The sequence below is a fragment of the Psammomys obesus genome, unplaced genomic scaffold (genome assembly GCF_907164565.1).
Source record: "Psammomys obesus unplaced genomic scaffold, mPsaObe1.curated_primary_1811, whole genome shotgun sequence".
In the NCBI taxonomy this organism is placed as follows: Eukaryota; Metazoa; Chordata; class Mammalia; order Rodentia; family Muridae; genus Psammomys; species Psammomys obesus.
Genome location: NW_026596046.1, coordinates 32542 through 51168, shown reverse-complemented (window position 1 = coordinate 51168; position 18627 = coordinate 32542). Strand labels below are relative to the sequence as shown.

General features: G+C 36.1%; 1 long non-coding RNA gene across 2 annotated transcripts in view; it reads left to right on the top strand.

The window, feature by feature from the left end:
- The first annotated feature begins 506 nt into the window (after positions 1-506).
- LOC129688264 (uncharacterized) overlaps positions 507-18627 on the top strand; it is a 25006-nt gene continuing 6885 nt past the window's right edge. Inside the window, exons 1-6 of one of the 2 annotated variants that reach the window (XR_008721906.1) lie at positions 507-1291; positions 1475-1631; positions 2001-2110; positions 3559-3639; positions 5144-5208; positions 6186-6347. This is a non-coding gene — a long non-coding RNA (uncharacterized LOC129688264). Of the gene's footprint in view, positions 1292-1474; positions 1632-2000; positions 2111-3558; positions 3640-5143; positions 5395-6185; positions 6348-18627 lie in introns of both variants that reach the window. The other variant, XR_008721907.1, reaches the window with a different exon arrangement.

Genomic DNA, 18627 nt, shown 5'->3' with positions numbered 1-18627 from the left:
CTATCAAGTATAAAACTACTTAAGCACAGTTTAACATGTAGAGAAGAATTCTCTAATTCTTTGTATACTGTTTACATAAAGAAAAATTGCTTACTGCAAATGAGCTTTTTTTTTAATCTTCATGGAGAAAGATGGAAGGGAAAATGAAAATCTAAATTAATGAGACAACTGCTAAAATCATGGTAACTTGATTATTTACCCTCTGTACATGTATGTAACTTTTATCTGCAGTTATAATCACATTACATCTTATGTTATAGGAGTATATAAATCACTTAGTATTTCTCTTTAATTGTGTATATATTCTTGATTTAAGTTTGTATTTCTGCTTTACAAATTGTATAAAATTAGCATTTTTTTCTAATTCAGGTATTTCTGCATTCTCAATGTTATTATCAACCACATTTTGTTATAATTACGGAATGCATAATTTGTTTTTATCCATCTTTATTATATACAATATTAAAACTAGTTAATTTTTGAAAAACTTGTATCTACAACTACTACAGGTAATATCTAGTGTTTCGTCTAATATATTGTAAGAAAAAGTAGCCTGTATGCCATTAAAGACAATACAAATGTTAATCCCAGATCCATACTCAGTTTGAGGTCAGACTTGCCTCATACGTCCCTGTGTCAAAAGAAAACGTGAAAACAAGGAAAAACTGAACACCTCAATCAATGTAAAGAACGTAAGGATTGTAGTTTAAGTTGAATGTAATTTAACAGTGAAATATCATTTGTCTACAGAAGGGGGTTTGTTTTATTTAATTGAAAAAGGGACAATTTGCCTACATGTAGATATTTTAGTTCTTAACTAAAATGGATAATTAAGAAAACCCTAAGTACACATATGGAGTAGCATTCCGACAGTTATTACTTTTGTATACAATGTGTGTTACTTTACAGTAATGATTGAAGATTCGTTCAAGTGAACTAAACAGTGTATACATGCTTGGAACTTATCACATGAGACCATCTAGAATGGACAGTTAATGCAAACAAAGAACATCTTCAAGAAGAATGATAAAATGTTAACACTTTTATCTGACCTTGTAATTATGAGGGGATTTGCAAATAAGAATCTAAACAAGAAGAAAATATGAAAAAGACATTTGTACCAATACCTTTGATGTCAACATGGTAGTGCTGGGTTGCCGTATCCAACTTTGTATTCTTAGAAGCCCTTATGAACAGTTTTGAAAAATTTCTGTGAAGAATCGTAGACACTCTTGAGACAGCAAAGAGTATGGCAATAACCAATGGAACATAAGTAAAGATGGAATTTCATGTGAGTATTAAACTAAATGTATTTTGAAAGATGATTATGTGACTGACATAATATGTTTGATAAAAACCATATTGCTGACCACAGCAACTCTTATAAAGGAACTCATTTAATTGTTGCTGTCATAGCAGGTTACAGGCAGACATGGTGCTGAAGAAGCTGAGAGTTCTATATTTTAATCTACAGGCAGCAAAGAGAAATGGTGTGCCACACTGGGCATAGCTTGAGTAGGAGATTTCAGAGCCTGCCCCCACAGTGGCATTATTGCTCAAAAAAGGCCAGATCTCCTGTGGACAGAGCACACGAGTTTATGGTGGCCATTCCTATTAAACCACTGTACATAGTAAGTAAGAATATGTCTTTAAGAATATGCTTTCATAGTGGTGTGTATCTTCATAGATTTAGCATGTTAAATAAAATTTGATTCAGACTTACAGGGGATAAGCTATAAGTTTCCATTTACCTATTTGTTTTTAAAATATAACCCATGATCTGAAACATGATGAAACACTAAACTCCCTTCCAATCATCCCAATTTTTCTATAAATGAAGAGTAGGTTATTCGTCTGTTGTATGTGATTGAGTTTGTTTAGAGATCTGAAGTAGATATTTAGGGGATTTACACAATTACCAGCAAGAACTGTAAATGTTGACACTGTTTAAATAAAAACTAAGAATGTTAGATGGTAACCTGTGCCTACTCTTCTTTTAGATGGCCTGAGTTCTGTTCCAGTTGCCACAGGTGGTGGCTCACTGCTACCTGCTACTCCAGCTCCAGGGCAATGTGACACATCTGGCCTCAGGCACTTGAATGAAATGCATGTACGTATATATGCTGTACATTTTCAGAAGACCTTAGTTAGTAAGATAGTAACCATATCTTACTTCATCTTTGGAGGATCTGATGCCTCTGACTTCTGTGTACTCACATACATGTAACAAATTGGACTGGAAATATTTGCTATTAAATACAAGTTATTATTGTTTTCTCCCTCAGACCAGGCTACTTCTTGTAATACTTGTTTAATATACAGCATACTCTGTATTGGGGACTCATCCTCTAAATTTGTCAAATTTTAATTGTAAATTGAATTTTGTAATGGTAAATTAATTGAGCTATTGTGATGATCAAAAATTAGAACATTTTCTGAACATTTTAATTTTCTTTAATTTTTTTATAAATTACAGTTTATTCACTTTGTGTCCCAGCTGTTACCCCCTCAGTCATCCCCTCCAATTCAACCTTCCTTCCCTCGTCTCCTCCTATGTCCCTCCCCAAGTACACTGGTAGGGGAGGTCTTCCTCCCCTTCCATCTGACCTTAGCCTATCAGGAATGGCTGTATTGTCTTACTCTGTGGCCTGGAGGTCATCAAAGAACCAGCCACTGAGTTCATGTCAGAGACAGTCCCTGTTCCTCTTATTAGGAAACCTACTTGGAGACTGAGCTACCTTGGGCTATATCAGTACAGAAGTTCTAGGTTATCTCCATTCATGATCTTTGGTTGCCGTATCAGTCTCAGAATATACCCTTGTGTCCACATTTTTTGGTTCTGTTGCTCTTCTTGTGGAGCTCCTACCCCCTCCAGATATGTCTATCTCCCCTTTATTTCATAAGATTCCCTAAACTCTGCCCAAAGTTCAGGTATGAATCTCAGCATCTGCTTTTTATACCGTGCTGGGTAGTCTTTCAGAGGCCCCCTGTGTCATGCTTCTGTACAATTGCCTTTTTTCTCTGTCTTATGATTTTTTTTTTTTTCGAACAGGTCTTTCACTTGCTTGGTTATATTCACACCAAGGTACTTTATGTTATTAGTGGCTATTATAAAGGATGCTGTTTTTCTAATTTCTTTCTCAGCCCTTTGTCTTTTTATGCAGGAGGACTACATTTTTTTTCAGTTAATTTTGTATCCAGCCACTTTGCTAAAGATGTTTAGCAGCTGAAGGAGTTCTCTGTTTTTTTTTTTGGGGGGGGGGTCACTCATGTATACTCTTTTATTATTTGCTAATAGTGGGACTTTGAATTCTTCCTTTCAGATTTGTATCCCCTTTAACTGACTGAACATTTTAATTTAAAGCATGTAAAAAATAAAAGGTAGACCATCTAAACATATTAAGGATAAAGATGGAGCAGAAATTGAGGCAATGGCAAAGCAATGACTGGTTCAACGGTATTTTACCCCAGGGGAGAGAGACAACCACTCTGACTCTTAATGATGTGCTGGTATACTTTAATCATTAATATTCACATGGAATGTTTTATATTTTTCAGGTGCTCCTGGTGACAGACTTAATGCACCTAACCTAAGTAGCACTGAAAGAGTGTAATAAAAGGATTGCCTGAAAAAAATAGGTAAGAAAGGATCTGACTTTCATTCCCTTTGAATGAACAAAGAAATATTATTTCAAACATTATTATTTTATATATTCAGTTTTCTGAATTAACTCATACTCCAACCAAGGACTATCCATGGAGATAACCTAGAACCCTGACAATGCAGCCACTTCTGATGAGAACTGATAGACTAAGATCAGAAAGAAGGAGAGGAGGACCTCCCCTATCAGTGGACTTGGGGAGGGGAATGCATGCAGAAAGGGGGGGTGGGACCAGGAGGGGAGGAGGGGGGGGTCTATCGGGGGATACAAAATGAATAAAATGTAATTAAAAAAAGTTAAACAACAAAAAAAAAGATGTGTGTGGAACCAAGTGTATTAAACCAAGTGTTCTATGAAGAAACTGCAACTGCAGCCTTTAATAATTTTATTTAATGATTTTTTTTTCTGATTGTGTCTGAGTATTCCAGGCCAGCTTTGTAGCTGAAGATGGACATGAAGTTCTTTCTGTTTCCATTTCATACCAATCTTATGTATGGGATTGGTCTTATAAGATAAGTCCCAATCTTATGACTGGGACTAGACAGGAATATCCTCATGCCTGGAATATGCAGTTGCAAGAATCTATCTCTTTGTTCATTCTTGGAAAGTACAGGCTAACAATATTTCAGTCCTCCTGAAATATTCTTTTTTTGAAATAAGTTAATATGTACACACGGTTTATCCTTTTAAATCTTATATTTTCCATATTAGTTACTTGACTTATTGCTTAAAATATGTATCAAGATAAGTCTAGAGAGATATAGCTCAGAAGTTGAATACTGCTCTTGCAAAGGCTCTGAGTTTAGTTCCTAGCACCCATGCATGCTCATGATTATCATGCACACGCACATCAAAAGTCCCATAATTAAAATGTTAAAAACTAAATACTTAAAAGTGCATGACCAAAGAAAATTAAGTGTTAATTTGGGCTCATAATACAGTGGTCATTTAATCAAGGTAGAGAGAGCATGAAAGCAGGAACATGATGCAGGTAGTCACATTATATTCCTAGTCAGAAGTCACAGAGTAATCATTATCAGAATAATGAGTGGGAAAAGTAGGTTCAAGATACAATATATACTTATTTTGAAAATGTTTATAATTCACAAGGTAGCAAGGACAGTGAATGCTCACCATGAAAATTAAATTAGAAAAAAATCTAATTAAAACAGGAAGCTAAAAAATAAAACAGGAAGCTGACAAGCCCTAATAAGAGTGCTACAGAAATAATATCAATTACTTGTGAAAATTAACATATTACACAAGAGAGATAGTACTCTCAGGTGACTAGGGGCCTAGGAGAGAGACATAGGGGGAGAAGAGGGAGCTGCAGCAGGATATAAAGTGAATAAATTATAATAAATAAGTATAAATAAAATTAAATTTAAAAAGGATATACATATATTTATAATAAAAATAAAAAATGTTGCCCTTTGATAATGAACTGATGGTTCTGTTGTTTTCTTCCTGTTTGCTCTCAGGTAATTACTACATTGGATAGCAAGCATTTTTACAACCTTCACAGTGCTCTGAAAGGTCTCAGAAGGTGTGTGGAAATAGTCTTGCCAATCATTAAAAATGAACTCAGCTAATTGGATAAAGACTTTGAAGACAATCACTTCATATTTACAAAGACTTTCTGATTGTTGTTGGACAAACCCAAGAACTGGATACAGTGTTGCATGGATAAAAATTATATTGTAGAATTGATATTGGCTTCATCTCAGTGAAAGTATGAAGTGGATTTCATGATAATTTTGAAGCTTTTTTGAAGTTATCACTGAATACACATCTATAAACTTTTTAATTGTTTTTCCTTTTCAAAGGGTTTAAATATGTAGCAAGATTGACCTGAGTGGTGGGATTATAGAGAATTACAATGTGCTCAGTTAGAGTACTAATTTTAACATAGATTGTATACCAAAGTTTATGGAGTTACTGGTACTTTTATTGCATCTTATTGATAAATACTTGTACATGCATCTTTCATGGGTTGAGATAATCACATTTCATGTAAAATTTTTATTTCTTTGAAGTTTATTTTTGGTTACTAATAAGTTAATATAAATAAATTGCTATTTGTTTAATATTAAACTATGATTCATTTCTGTTCATTGTTTTGTTTGAATTTTCATGCTGCTTATCTGTTAATTATTAATACACTCATTTGTGAATTAGCCTTTAATTTGGTCATCATGTGTATCATTTTGTTTTCTGTTTATTTTTTTAATACTAGGTTGTACATAAATTATGCATTAAAATACAATAAGGTTCTATTTTGAATCATTGTGTTTTGTGTTTTTCATTTGCAAGCATGTTTTGTTCATATCATACATGTTTGTGTTGTCATTCCAGTTTTTCATCAGAAAATTTTGTTGTTTCTTTAATACTTTTTAACGAATAAGATTATAAACTTTGCCTGAGTGCCTGTTTGCTTTTTCTTATATTAACTTGTTAATTACTGATGATTTGTACTGTCTTACTTTTTCTATTGAGTTCAGCCTTCATTCTCTTCTTTTTCAGACTATCCCCTGTATGTAGTCAAATTATTTCTCAGAGTTGATGCTTACAATTATTTGTCAAGTTGGACCAAATGCACTTTTACTTTGATTTGCAACACATTTAATAGATTAAGTAGGAGAGAATAGATTTCTTTAAAATTGAGCCTTCCTATACAACCTCAAGGTATGTCTTTCTATTTGTAACAATGTTTTCACTCCTATTCATTCCATATATTTAATTAATATACTTGCTTGTAACATCTACTCAGTATAATTGGTATATGAAATTTGCTTTCATATCCCTCTTTCAATAATCTCTGAATTTCTTATGATCGTAAAATTCGTACTCGTACTAACATTTCATCATGAATAAATAATTGGGAAGTACTCTTAGAATGTACAGTTATGAACAGCTGTTAGATTCTCTGATACAATGTTACATTCTAAGGATTTTTGTAGAAATTTAGGATTGGTTTTGGTATTTTTCATTCATTTTGTACTTACACTTTTGGCCTCATATAGCCTAGGTTGCATTATGATGTGGTTCAGGTTGGAATTGAACTTACAGGAATCCTCCTGCCTTAGCACCTTCCTCAAATAAAGTTTAATATTTCTCAAAGTTGAGTATTATTAAACTTATTGCTCTACCTGGAGAGACATCTATGAGATTCAGAGGATCTTGTTCTTAGAGACCGAGTTTCATTCCCACCACCCACTTTATGTGCCTTGCAGTTGCCTATAAGTGTAGGTCCAAGAGTATCCAATGTCTTTCATCTCTGTACTAATGTGGACTCTTGTTTACATAGTCTACCCAGTCACATAGTCAATATTTTCAAAGTAACCCTTTTTAAGGAAAGTATGAAGCTAGGCTCTAGATATCACATATCTTTGATTCCACCACTAGGGAGACAGAAGCAGATAGGTGTCTGAGAGCAATTTCCAGGTCAGTTACACAGAGAAACCTTGTTTCAGAAAAGAAAATTCCCTTTTCTTTGATCTTTTATTATGAAGTATGTTATTAGAGGAGTTTACAAATATCTTGGGCATCATTCATTTAATTTTAATGTTCATTCCTATCTGTTTCTAAAAGCCAAGGCAGTTGTGCAGAACAAGGAAGGGAGGGAGAGAGGGATGGAGGGAGGAAAGGAAGGAAGGAAGGAAGGAAGGAAGGAAGGAAGGAAGGAAGGAAGGAAGGAAAGGAGGGAAAGAAAGTTTAATTAGATCATAGCATTTTAAACTACATTCTGTAATGGTGTACACTCTAATCAGTTTTATAATTGGGTAGTACTGTTATTATTTGAGGCCAGACTGTATGAAGCCTTCTCAAAATAGAGTATTAAACTAAAAAACTAAAGCAATTTCATATAGAATTTTATATTGATCTCCACCTACTCTTAGAATGTTTACCTAGGTTCAGAAATTGTCACAGCAGTGTTAACTAATTCATAATCCTTATTCATGTGTGCATTGTCGTGTCATTTTTCTTGGCCCCTTTCTAAACTACATAGATTCAATATGATTGTTATTTAGGATGTTCCATAGCCTTCGATTTGCATAGTTTGTACATTGAAACTGCATAGAGCATTTGGTGATTTAGTGTTCTGGTTTTACCTAAGCTTTTTAATTGAGATTGTGAGTGTAGTGGGAACAGTACTGTTGAAAAATCTTATGTTTTTTTTTTTTTTCCATTTACTATGAATGACATGTGGTTGGTCTATTTTAGTTCCTGTTACTTTGATTTCTTAGTGTTTTTATGAAGTATCTTATCAGAGGAGCTTACAAATTTCTTGGGTATCATCTAATTTTAATGTTCATACATTCTAAAAAAGCCCTTTATATCTATTTACTCTATTTGTACATTGTGAATTGTGTTTCTATTGTGTTTGGGACTCTGGGTACAGTATGTGAATGTTTTGCCTACAATGCACTGGTAATATTAGTTGTAATATTTTGTTCAAGTGCCCAATGCATATATTTTTTTCATAATTTAATTTAAATTTATTCTTTGGACCTTTCTTTGATAGAGATGGTTCTGCAGTTAAGAGCAATTTAAGAGTACTTTATTTTGATTTCTAGTACTGACATGGCAAGTTCTAGGATATCTCCTGCACAATTCTGGATTCATTGGGTACACATGAGTACAAAGGTATACATACAAGGAAAATAAAAGTTTTAAGAAATTACATAATTTCATTGTTTTAAATGAGTAAATGATTCATATATATATATATATATGTATATATGTTTTCATTATAGTTGATTAGCATCTGGGCTGACTTAATTTTCTAGGTCAGCTCAGAAATTTTTTATAATTTCCAAAACAAAGAAATTTTTTTTTCTTTTTTTTTAATTTTATTTTTTTCTTATCAGTTACATTTTATTAACTCTGGTGAAACATGGATATGCAGATATCTCTAACTAGATCAGCTATTCTAATCCTGAAGGGCACAAACACTTCCGGGTCACATGCCCTGTTCACAGGGATTGAATATCAGAAATTTACTTCATGATTAATGAGAATAGAAAAATTACACTTAGGAAGTAGTAATGAAATAATTTATGGTCAAGGGTCAGTGCAACATGAACAATTCTATTGAAGGGTTTCAGCATTAGAAAGTTTGAGAGCCAGTGATCTAGAGTTCTTTTGAGTAGCCGCCTAGAAGTGGTTTCTTGGGTTATATGGATGTTCTGTTTTTAGCTTCATTTATATTAGGTAAGCACCAGTGACGAAACTCAGTGTCCATTGTATAATATTCTTTAGATATTTTTAACTTCCAAAGAATTTTTTTTAATCTTTTATTTTTTTTTATTAATTACACTTTATTCATTTTGTATCCCCCCATAAGCCCCTCCCTCCTTCCCTGCCGATCCCACCCTCCCTCCCCTTTCTGCATGCATGCCACTCCCCAAGTCCACTGATAGGGGAGGTCCTCCTCTCCTTCTTTCTGATCTTAGTATATCAGTTCTCATCAAAAGTGGCTGCATTGTCCTCTACTGTGGCCTGGTAAGGCTGCTCACCCCTCAGGGGAAGGTGATCAACGAGCAGGCCAATCAGATTATGTCAGAGGCAGTGCCTCTTCCCATTACTATGTAACCCACTTGGACACTGAACTGCCATGGGCTACACCTGTGCAGGGGTTCCAGGTCATCTCCACAAATAGTCCTTGGTTGGAGTATGAGTCTCTGGGAAGTTCCCTGTGTTCAAATTATCTTGTTCTGTTGCTCTGCTTGTGGAGTTCCCGTTCCCTCCAGCTCTTACTATTTCCCACTTCTTACATAAAATTATGGGCTGGAGAGATGGCTCAGAGGTTAAGAGCACTGTCTGCTTTCCCAGAGGTCCTGAGTTCAATTCCCAGTACCCAAAGAATTTTTTTTTAATTTTAGAATATAAAAATGTATCCTTTCACAATTATTTTAGAGAAAATATATATACACTCTGTCACCTTATCCTATAATCCTCTTGTATACTGTATTCTATTCCATGAAAGTCTTTCCTACTTTCGTTTTTGTTTTTGAGGCCTACTGAATTTAGTTATAGCTCCTGATCAAGCAGGATTTTTTCTTTAGTGAGGCCACTTTACTATATCACTTAGGAATAATATTTCCCAGTAACCATTTCTTGCTTATAAATTTTCAGGGAGTCCATGCTTGTATGAAATACATCCCATAAATAATGGAAAATTGATTTGCCTTGTTTTGTAATGATTCTGTGCAGTTACCTACTGATGCTTTGATGCCATTATTATAGTAGCTGATTTATGTCCTGAAGACAGCCTTTTTTTTTTTTACCTCTCTTTCCGATACTTGAGCTCTTAAATTTTTTAAATTCCCTGCTTTTAATTATCTAAACTTTTAAAGGAGTTCCTGAGCATTCAAAAACTACTTATTCAAAGGACATTGGTGTGTCTCTGTGTTAACTCCTGCATTGATGCTACAAGAAGATGCTTCTCTCATTTGAAATAAAATTAAAAAGTAATGGTTAACCTCAACAGTCATTCAATGTTTGTACCATTTGCCTCATTGTACCGGAAGTCTGGTTTGTTGCTTTCAGTGTTCATAGCTATGGAAGACCTTGGATCAAATTTTAACACATAGCACTTTCCAACATTAATAAAGCTAGCCAGTAAAGTTTGGTTCAGTGCCTTCATGTGCATATATGTCCTAAACCTAAAATATGTGGTACTTTCTTCAGTATGGCATTAACTAATTGTGGTTGGCAATGGTAACCACAATAGCAATGGCAAGAGCCTGTTTGATTTTGTTAATGTATGGGATCCACCATTATTCACACATGTATGATATGTACAAACTTAGAAAAACTACCATTCACCTTTCATGTGACATCTTCTCTAGTGATGTACCCATTCTAACTTCCTGCATTTCAATTAAACACAAATTAAGAATTTAAGGTCAGGTATTAATAGGGCAGACAAAATGAGTGATTTGTTCTCCTAGACTTTGTTTACACCAGTAACAGGCAATTCTGTAAATTTATTATCCTATTCATTATATAGCTCTTAGGATGAGTCCATTTTTTAGCTATTGTTAGCAGACAGTAAGTGTGAATGTGCAACTATGTTTGAAGTAGTCCTTTGTGGAGATTCCCAGGAATTGTAATGTTGGGTCATCTGGTAGTTCAGGGCTTTTTTTAAAAACTTTTTTGGGAAAGTTCATACTGATTTCCTTAGTCTCCTAACTAGATTAAGCTCTCAGACTGTTCAACATTTTCCCATAGACTTTTATTCAGCTTCCTAATAGTAACCATTTTCATGGTGGTGAGTTAGAAAGTGAAAGTAGCTTATATTTTCAGTTTTGTGAATTCTGCATATATTGATCACCTTTATTGAAAAAAAAAACACACCAAGAAACAAAATTACCTCAGTCCAATGCCATATTTTTATATGGCTGTTTTCTTAATGTTTAGTTATGAGTTTCCTCTATATTCTAAAGTATAATCTTCATGGTAAAGATTTCCCCCATATTTTCCTAATGAATAGTTTGTTTTAATATGTGAAAGCTTTCTTTTACAAACACTAAACCCAAGGCCATAATATGTATGCTAAGAACTTGTAAAGTTAAAAAAAAAAAAAAAAGACAAGTCTGACAAAATGTGAGACAAAGCACCTACAATGATGCCATTGAGTTTGTTATATTTAGGCCATCTTATGGGGGGCATGTCACCTACTAGTGGTTTGTCATCAATGAGACTGTATTAGAGGAAAGTGAATTTTTGTTTGAAAGTAATTAGCAATTGGAGGTAGTGTCTGCTAGGAATTGAGATTACACTTTGCTTTTCAGCTGTGGGAGTCCTGATTTTCAGATCTATGCCTACCCTGTGCATGATGTCACAGTTTTTATGTGGGTATATGTTTGTGCTGTGTTTAGAAGGCCTTGGTTCCTTGGTGTCCTCTATCCCCTTTTGCTCTGAAAATGATTCCATCTCTTCTGCACACTTCCCTTACCCCTGAGGAGGGGAATTTGAGGGAGACTTCCTGTTTTGGGCTTTGAGGGAAGCATCAAGGGCCCTCACACTCTGCATAATATCTGGGTTGTACATCTCAGTATTTGTTCCCATCTGCTAAAAGATCTATATAAAACAGAATGTTATTAGGGATCATTTTATTGCTATTTTGATCTTTTGCGAGTTGGGGTCTCCCAGGAGAGGTGTATATAATTTCTTGGAGCTAGGAATTCCAAGGATGCTTTATTTGAATTTGGCAGCATGCTCCTATCATATGAATGAGAACATAGTATCTAATTATCCTATTGGGGCAGGCAGGCAGGGGCGAACTAGCAGTAAACTGTGCGAAAGGCCATATATTATATGTGATTAGAGGCATCTATGCCTAAGGACGCTTTCTAAATGATGTCAGGCAGAGAGTAGGAGGCCCTGCTTGTGGAAAGGGAGTCCTCTATCCTGTACTGTCAGGAAAGCTATGTGTACTGGAAGTAGTCCAACATAAAACAGCACGGTCCTCTAAAATCTCTGTTTTATTTATATTGGAGAAGTGTCATCGGGTAATGTACTATGGCCTAATTGATGGTGATTCTAGCAATGGTGGTAATTTGTTGCCAGAGGAAATGTATGAGGCAGGAGGGAAGCATCAAAATAAAATGTAGCAGCTAGGAAAACATGGGGTTTTGAACCAACTTAATTTCACAGTGGGTTGAAATCCCTATAGTACACATGTATAAAGATTTTTGAGGATATTAACATTCGTCTAAAAAAATTAGGTACATTTACATAGACGTAACATTGTTTTCCCAATACCGTGAAAGTCCCTATGATTAGCAGTTTTAAGTCTAGTGTAATGCACAAGTTAAGCTGGTAAAAGTTTGATTGACAGTACACCAGTGATGTGTTGCTTTAGCCATTGAAGAGTGTTGGGGTAACAATACACATTTGATTGAAAAGGGGACTATTGGGCAAGTGAGGTCCAGTGAATTTGTGTGTGTGTGTTCCTAGGGTACAGAAGAGTAATAACTAGTTGTGCTATCAGCAAAGGTCTATTGTTAGATGTGCAGAAGAAAGAGTTAGAAGTGTTAGGATAGATAGTGAAAGGAAGGAAGTCAGCAACATGTTGAATGTCATTCTTTGTTGGCATCCTGAAAATATTTTGGCGCACTGCAGTGAACAAGAAAAGGCTGCTGCTAGATGTGCAAAAGAAACAGTGTGAGGCTTTTAGGTGTATGGAGTATGGGAGGAAATTACTAGCCCTGTGTTTGTTTTTCCTGTAAAACAATATTATTATGAGTTATCATGGGCTTAGCTCCTGGTAGAAGCTGTGGAAAGATATGGAGGCATTAATGTTAAGACATTAGAGTTAAGAACAGCCATAGAATGGAAGATGAGAAGGCTTGACATGTGACTTCAATTAAAAAATTCTAATTGTAAGGTTCTAAAAAGTGTCTTCTTTTCCCACTATGGTGGAGTTATTTTTTTAATTTTCATTTTTTATATTAATTATAGTTTATTTACTTTGTGTCCCACCTGTAGCCTCATTCTCTCCCACTCACACACTCTCATCTCCTCATGCCCTCTCAAAGTCCATTGATAGGGGAGGTGCTCCTCCCCTTCCATCTGACCTTAGCCTATCAGGAATGGCTACCTTGTCTTCCATTGTGGCCCTCTGGTAGGATCCTGTCCTGTTGCCTGTTTTCTCCTCCTTCCAATGTACATACTGTTGATCTTGATGAGTGAATATTGATCATCTTACCCAGGGTCCTCCTTCTTGCTCAGCTTCTTTAGGTGTATACATTTCAGTATCTTTATCCTATATTATATGTCTAGTTTCCACTTATAAGTGAGTATATACTGTTTGTGTCTGCTTCTGGGATACCTCACTCAGGATAATCTTTTCTAGATCCCACTGTTTGCCTGAAAATTTCATGATTTCCTTGTTTTAAGTTACTGAATAGTATTACAATATATAAATAAAACTCAATTTCTGAATCCATTCCTCAGTTGTGGGACGTCTGGAATTGTTCAAGGTTCTGGCTATTATGAATAGAGTTGCTACGAACATGGTTGAGCACATGTCACTGTTGTGGACTTAAGCATATTTTGTATATATGCCTAGCAGTGGTATAGCTTGATTTGATGAAGCACTATTCCTAATTGTCTGAGAAAATATCAGATTGATTTCCAAAGTGGTTGTACCACCAGCAATGGAGGAGGGTTCCCCCTTTTCCACATCCACTCCAGCATGTATTGTTACTTGAATTTTTTATCTTAGCCATTCTGATGGGTGAAAGGTGAAATCTCAGGGTTGTTTTGATTTGCATTTCCCTGATGACTAGGGATGTTGAACATTTCTTTTTATTTATTTTTAAATTTAAATTTTTATTATTAGTTACATTTTATTAACTCTGTATCCCAGCTGTATCCCGCTCCTTATTCCCTCCCAATCCCACCCTCCCTCCCTCCCTCATCTCTTCCCTGCCCCTTTCCAAGTTCACTGATAGGGGAGGACCTCCTACTCTTTCATCTGACTCTATTTTATCAGGTATCTTCAGGACTGGAAGTGTTTTCCTGCCATATGAAGTTGAGAATTGTTCTTTCAAGGTCTGTAAAGAATTGTGTTGGTATTTTGATGGGTATTTCATTGAATCGGTAGATTGCTTTTGGCAGGATCGCCATTTTGACTATGTTAAACCTAGCAATCCATGAGCACAAGAGAACTTTCCGTTTTCTGATATCTTCTTCAATGTCTTTCTTCAGAGACACAATTTTTTTTGAACAGGTCTTTTACTTGTTTGGTTAGAGTCTTACCAAGGTACTTTATGTTATTAGTGGCTGTTGTGAAGGGTGTTGTTTCCCTAATTTCTTTCTCAGCCCTTTGGTCTTTGGTACACAGTAGGGCTTCTGATTTTTTTTCTTTTTTTTTCTTTTCTTTTTTTTTTTTTTAGTTATTTTGTGTCTAACCACTTTGCTGAAGGTTATTATCAGCTGAAGGAGTTCTCTGGTTAAATTTTGGGGGTCGCCAATATATACTGTCATCATCTGCAGATAGCCATACTTTGAGTTCTTCCTTTCCAATTTGTGTTTGCTTGATCTCCCTTAGTTGTCTTATTGCTCTAGCTAGGACTTTAAATACTGTGTTGAGATGTGGAGAGAGTGGTCAGCCTTGCCTTGTCCCTGATTTCAGTGGGATTGCTTTAAGTTTTTCTCCATTGAGTTGATGTTGGCTATAGGCTTGGTGTATATTGGCTTTACTATGATTAGGTATGTACCATGTATCCCTGATCTCTCCAAGATTTTAAACATGAATGGGTGTAGGATTTTGCCAAATGCTTTTTTGGCATCTAAGGAGATGATCATATGATTTTTCTTCTTCAGATTGTTTATATGGTGGATTACTTTGATGAATTTCCATATACTGAACCACTCCTGCATGCGTGGGATGAAGCATACTTAGTCATGGTGGATGATATCTTTTATGTGTTCTTGGATTCGGTTTACAAGTATTTTATTGAGTATTTTTGCATCAGTGTTCATAAGAGAAAGGTCTGAAGTTCTCTTTTTTGGTCTTTTGTACCAAAGACCCAACCTAGGTACCAAGGTCACTGTGGCTTCATAGAATGATTTTGGTAATGTTCCTTCTGTTTCTATTTTGTGGAATAGTTTGAAGAGAATTGGAATTAGCTCTTCTCTGAGGGACTGGTAGAATTCTGCACTGAAACCATCTGGCCCTGCACTTTTATTGGAAGGGAGGCTTTTGATGACTGCTTCTCTTTCCTTGGGGATATATGGCTATTCAATCTATTTACCTGATTTTGATTTAATTTAATTTGGTAAATGGAACCTATCAAGAAAATTGTCCATTTCATTTAGATTTTCAAATTTTGTGGCACATTGTTTTTTTGTAGTAAGACCTAATGATTGTTTGTATTTCCTCAGTGTCTGTTGTTATGTCCCCCTTTTCTTTTCTGATTTTGCTGATTTGGATATTTTCTTTCTGCCTTTTTAGTTAGTTTGGCTAAGGGCTTGTCTATCTTGCTGATTTTTCTCAAAGAACCACCTCTGGTTTCATTGATTCTTTGAATTGTTTTATTTTTTTCTAATTTATTGATTTCAGCCCTGAGTTTGATTATTTCCAGCCCTCTACTCCTCTTGGGTGTGTCTGTTTTTTCTTTCTTTTTTTTTTTTCTAGGCCTCTGAGGGACTGGGAGGCCTGCCTCTACTGTTTCAGTCACCTAGTAGTGAGTTCTGTACTAAGTAGCAGTGGGCACTGTGGGCCGCCTCTGCTGAGTAGGGAGGCCTGTCAAGGGGAAGTGTAGGGGGATATAATATTCACCAATGTCAGTCCCAGGAGATGTCCGTGGTTGACCTGGATCTGAATGGTCTCAGCTCATGGGTTTTCCCCTCTTTTCCAATAAGCCTCAGTGTTGATGTTCTTGTTTCAGCCTTTCACTCGCCAATTTCAGAATTTCAGTTCCTCTGCCCCTCAGATACAGTGAGCTCTGGTCACTGCCAACTTGGATGTCTCTCATGTCAATTTTTATTAGTCATTTTTTTTTGTTGTTTTAAAGGGAAAGTGGTTGTTTATTTTGTGGTTGTTGTTGGAGAGTAATCTTTATAATTTTACTTTGTTGTATAGTTTTTTTTTAATTTTTTGGTCTGTTCTCATGAAAATTTATACCTGTTTTGGCTTGTATAAGCTATAACATTAGGTTGATTTCTATGCCAGGACATGAAATTCCAGTCTCTTTGATTTTTTGCTTTTATTTTTAATTGTTTTTAGTTATCTGTTTTAAACTGTTCCTTATGAACATAAAACAGGAGTATTTAGTATGATCTCAAATATGTATTTTGAAGACATTAAAGGATTTGATAATGTATAAGGTTATTGTTTATTAATTTGTAGTCATTAATTACAGTAGCTTTTATGAGATTTGGATTTTAGGTTTTATTCCTGTTAGGTTTGAGGGCAGCTGAGGCATTTTTTGGCAATCTCCATTCCAGTGTCTGATCTCTCCACATTTCAAACATTTTGAATTAGGCCCTGTTTTAGCTTCAGAGGCTTGTGGCAGAGAGGAGGCCTGATAAGAGGAAGTCCCAATATCATGGTTAGTTACAATATATTTTTCACATTCATGTTTTAGTCCTCACGTGCCTCCCTGTCATCTATGTTCATTCCTTCTCAGATAAGTTTGTTTAGGAGCATTGATTTTGCAGCACAGTCTGTTATTTTTCTCTCTAAACGGGCTTATACCTTTAGTATAAAATCAGGGAGGGTATTGTTTCATTTTTTGTTTTAGGAGGGCCAGTAGAGGAGTATCTCCAGGTCCTGTGGACAAGGGAGTTAGATGGTCCCAGGCCTGAAGTGCATGTAAGTGGATCTGTTCAAAGCAGAGAATAAAGGCTCCTGAATTTGGAGAAGTTACCCTGGCCTAATAGTTGGTCGTAATTCCTGTTAATTGATTGAGCAGAAGGGATGTTTTCCTTGTAGTCCTATCCACTGAATATGTATTTCAGTTTTTCTCTCCTGCAACTGACATTCATCTCCACATTGGGCCTCCAATTGTATGAACAGGGAGCAACAGAAAGAAGACTGGCATATATATGTTCTCTCTCTATATATATAGTTCTGGAGGGAGCAACAGAAAGAAGACTGGCATATATATGTTCTCTCTCTCTATATATATAGTTCTGGAGTGTTAAAAGGTTTCTATTGAAACTTTGTAAAATACATTTGGTCCATGGAGCATGAATTCCATCCTCTCGAACAGCTTGACACTTTTAAATCTGCTGTTAGAAGAGTGTACCAGGCCAGTAGGTATTGTCTTGTTAAACGTAAATTAACAGTTCAAGTCCCTGTGAGTGGAGATCCTGGGCCTCCAGGCCACTGGGGCTGAGGTGGCTGGGAATAGTGTTCTCATGCTGGGGGCAGTTTCTTTCAATGTCTATGAGATTACAGAGCTCCATGATGGCTGTGTGGGGAGGTTCTTTAGGTTCTGTGTGGTGCCTTAGGGTGCAGGAGCACAGGTGAGGGAGGCCTTATCTGAATGTTTTTAAGACCCTTGGTCTTGCTTCCCTGGCCTTTGCCCTCTGTAGCCAGTGAGGACTTAGAGTTTTTGTTCTCTGTAGGCAGCGAAGGCTCATTATGAGGAAGAAGCAGGTAGAGAAGGGAGGGGTATTGTGGACTGTAAAGTAACTTTTCTGTAATTAAATCAATTGCTTATAGCAGCTAAATCAGCCACTGGACAATTCTCAGGGTCTTCCTCCTCATTTGAGTCCTGTCCTTGGTCTTTTCTGTATATTTTGTCCTTCAATGGAATGTGATATTAGGAATCTGATTCTACCTATTTGGTGTTCTACATGTATCTTTTTAATTTAATTTTTAAAAATCTATTTATTTGTTCACTTTACATTCCTATTGTAGCCCTCTCCTCCCTCTCCTCCGTGTTCCACACTCCATCCCTCTTCCTCCTATTCCCCCTTCCCTACCCCTCAGAAAAGGGGAGCCACCCTCTACAACCCACCCCATCACAACAAATTGCATAAGGACTGAGTACATTCTCTTCCCCTGTGGCCCTGAAAGGCAGCACCTCTAGGTAAAAGTGATCAAAGAGCAGGCAACAGAGTCCATGTCAGAGACAGCCCCCACTTCTCTTACTAGGAAAACCACCTGAAGCCCAAGCTGTCAATCGCCTACATCTGTGTCAGGGGTCTAGGTTCAGTCCTTAGTTGGTGCTTCAGTTTTCACAAGCCCCTATGGGACCTGCTTTGTCTGCTCTATTTGTCTTCTTGTAGCAATCCTGTCCACTCTAGGTCCTTTTATCATTTCCTGCACTTTTTCACAAAACTCCCTATGCTTTGTCCAACATTTGTCTGTGAGTCTCAGCATCTGTTTTGAGGCACTTCTTGGTAGTGTCTCTCAGAGGACAAGTCTATCAGACTCCTGTATGAAGCTTAGCAGAGCATCATTCAGAGTATTAGGTGTTGATATTCTCTCATAGGG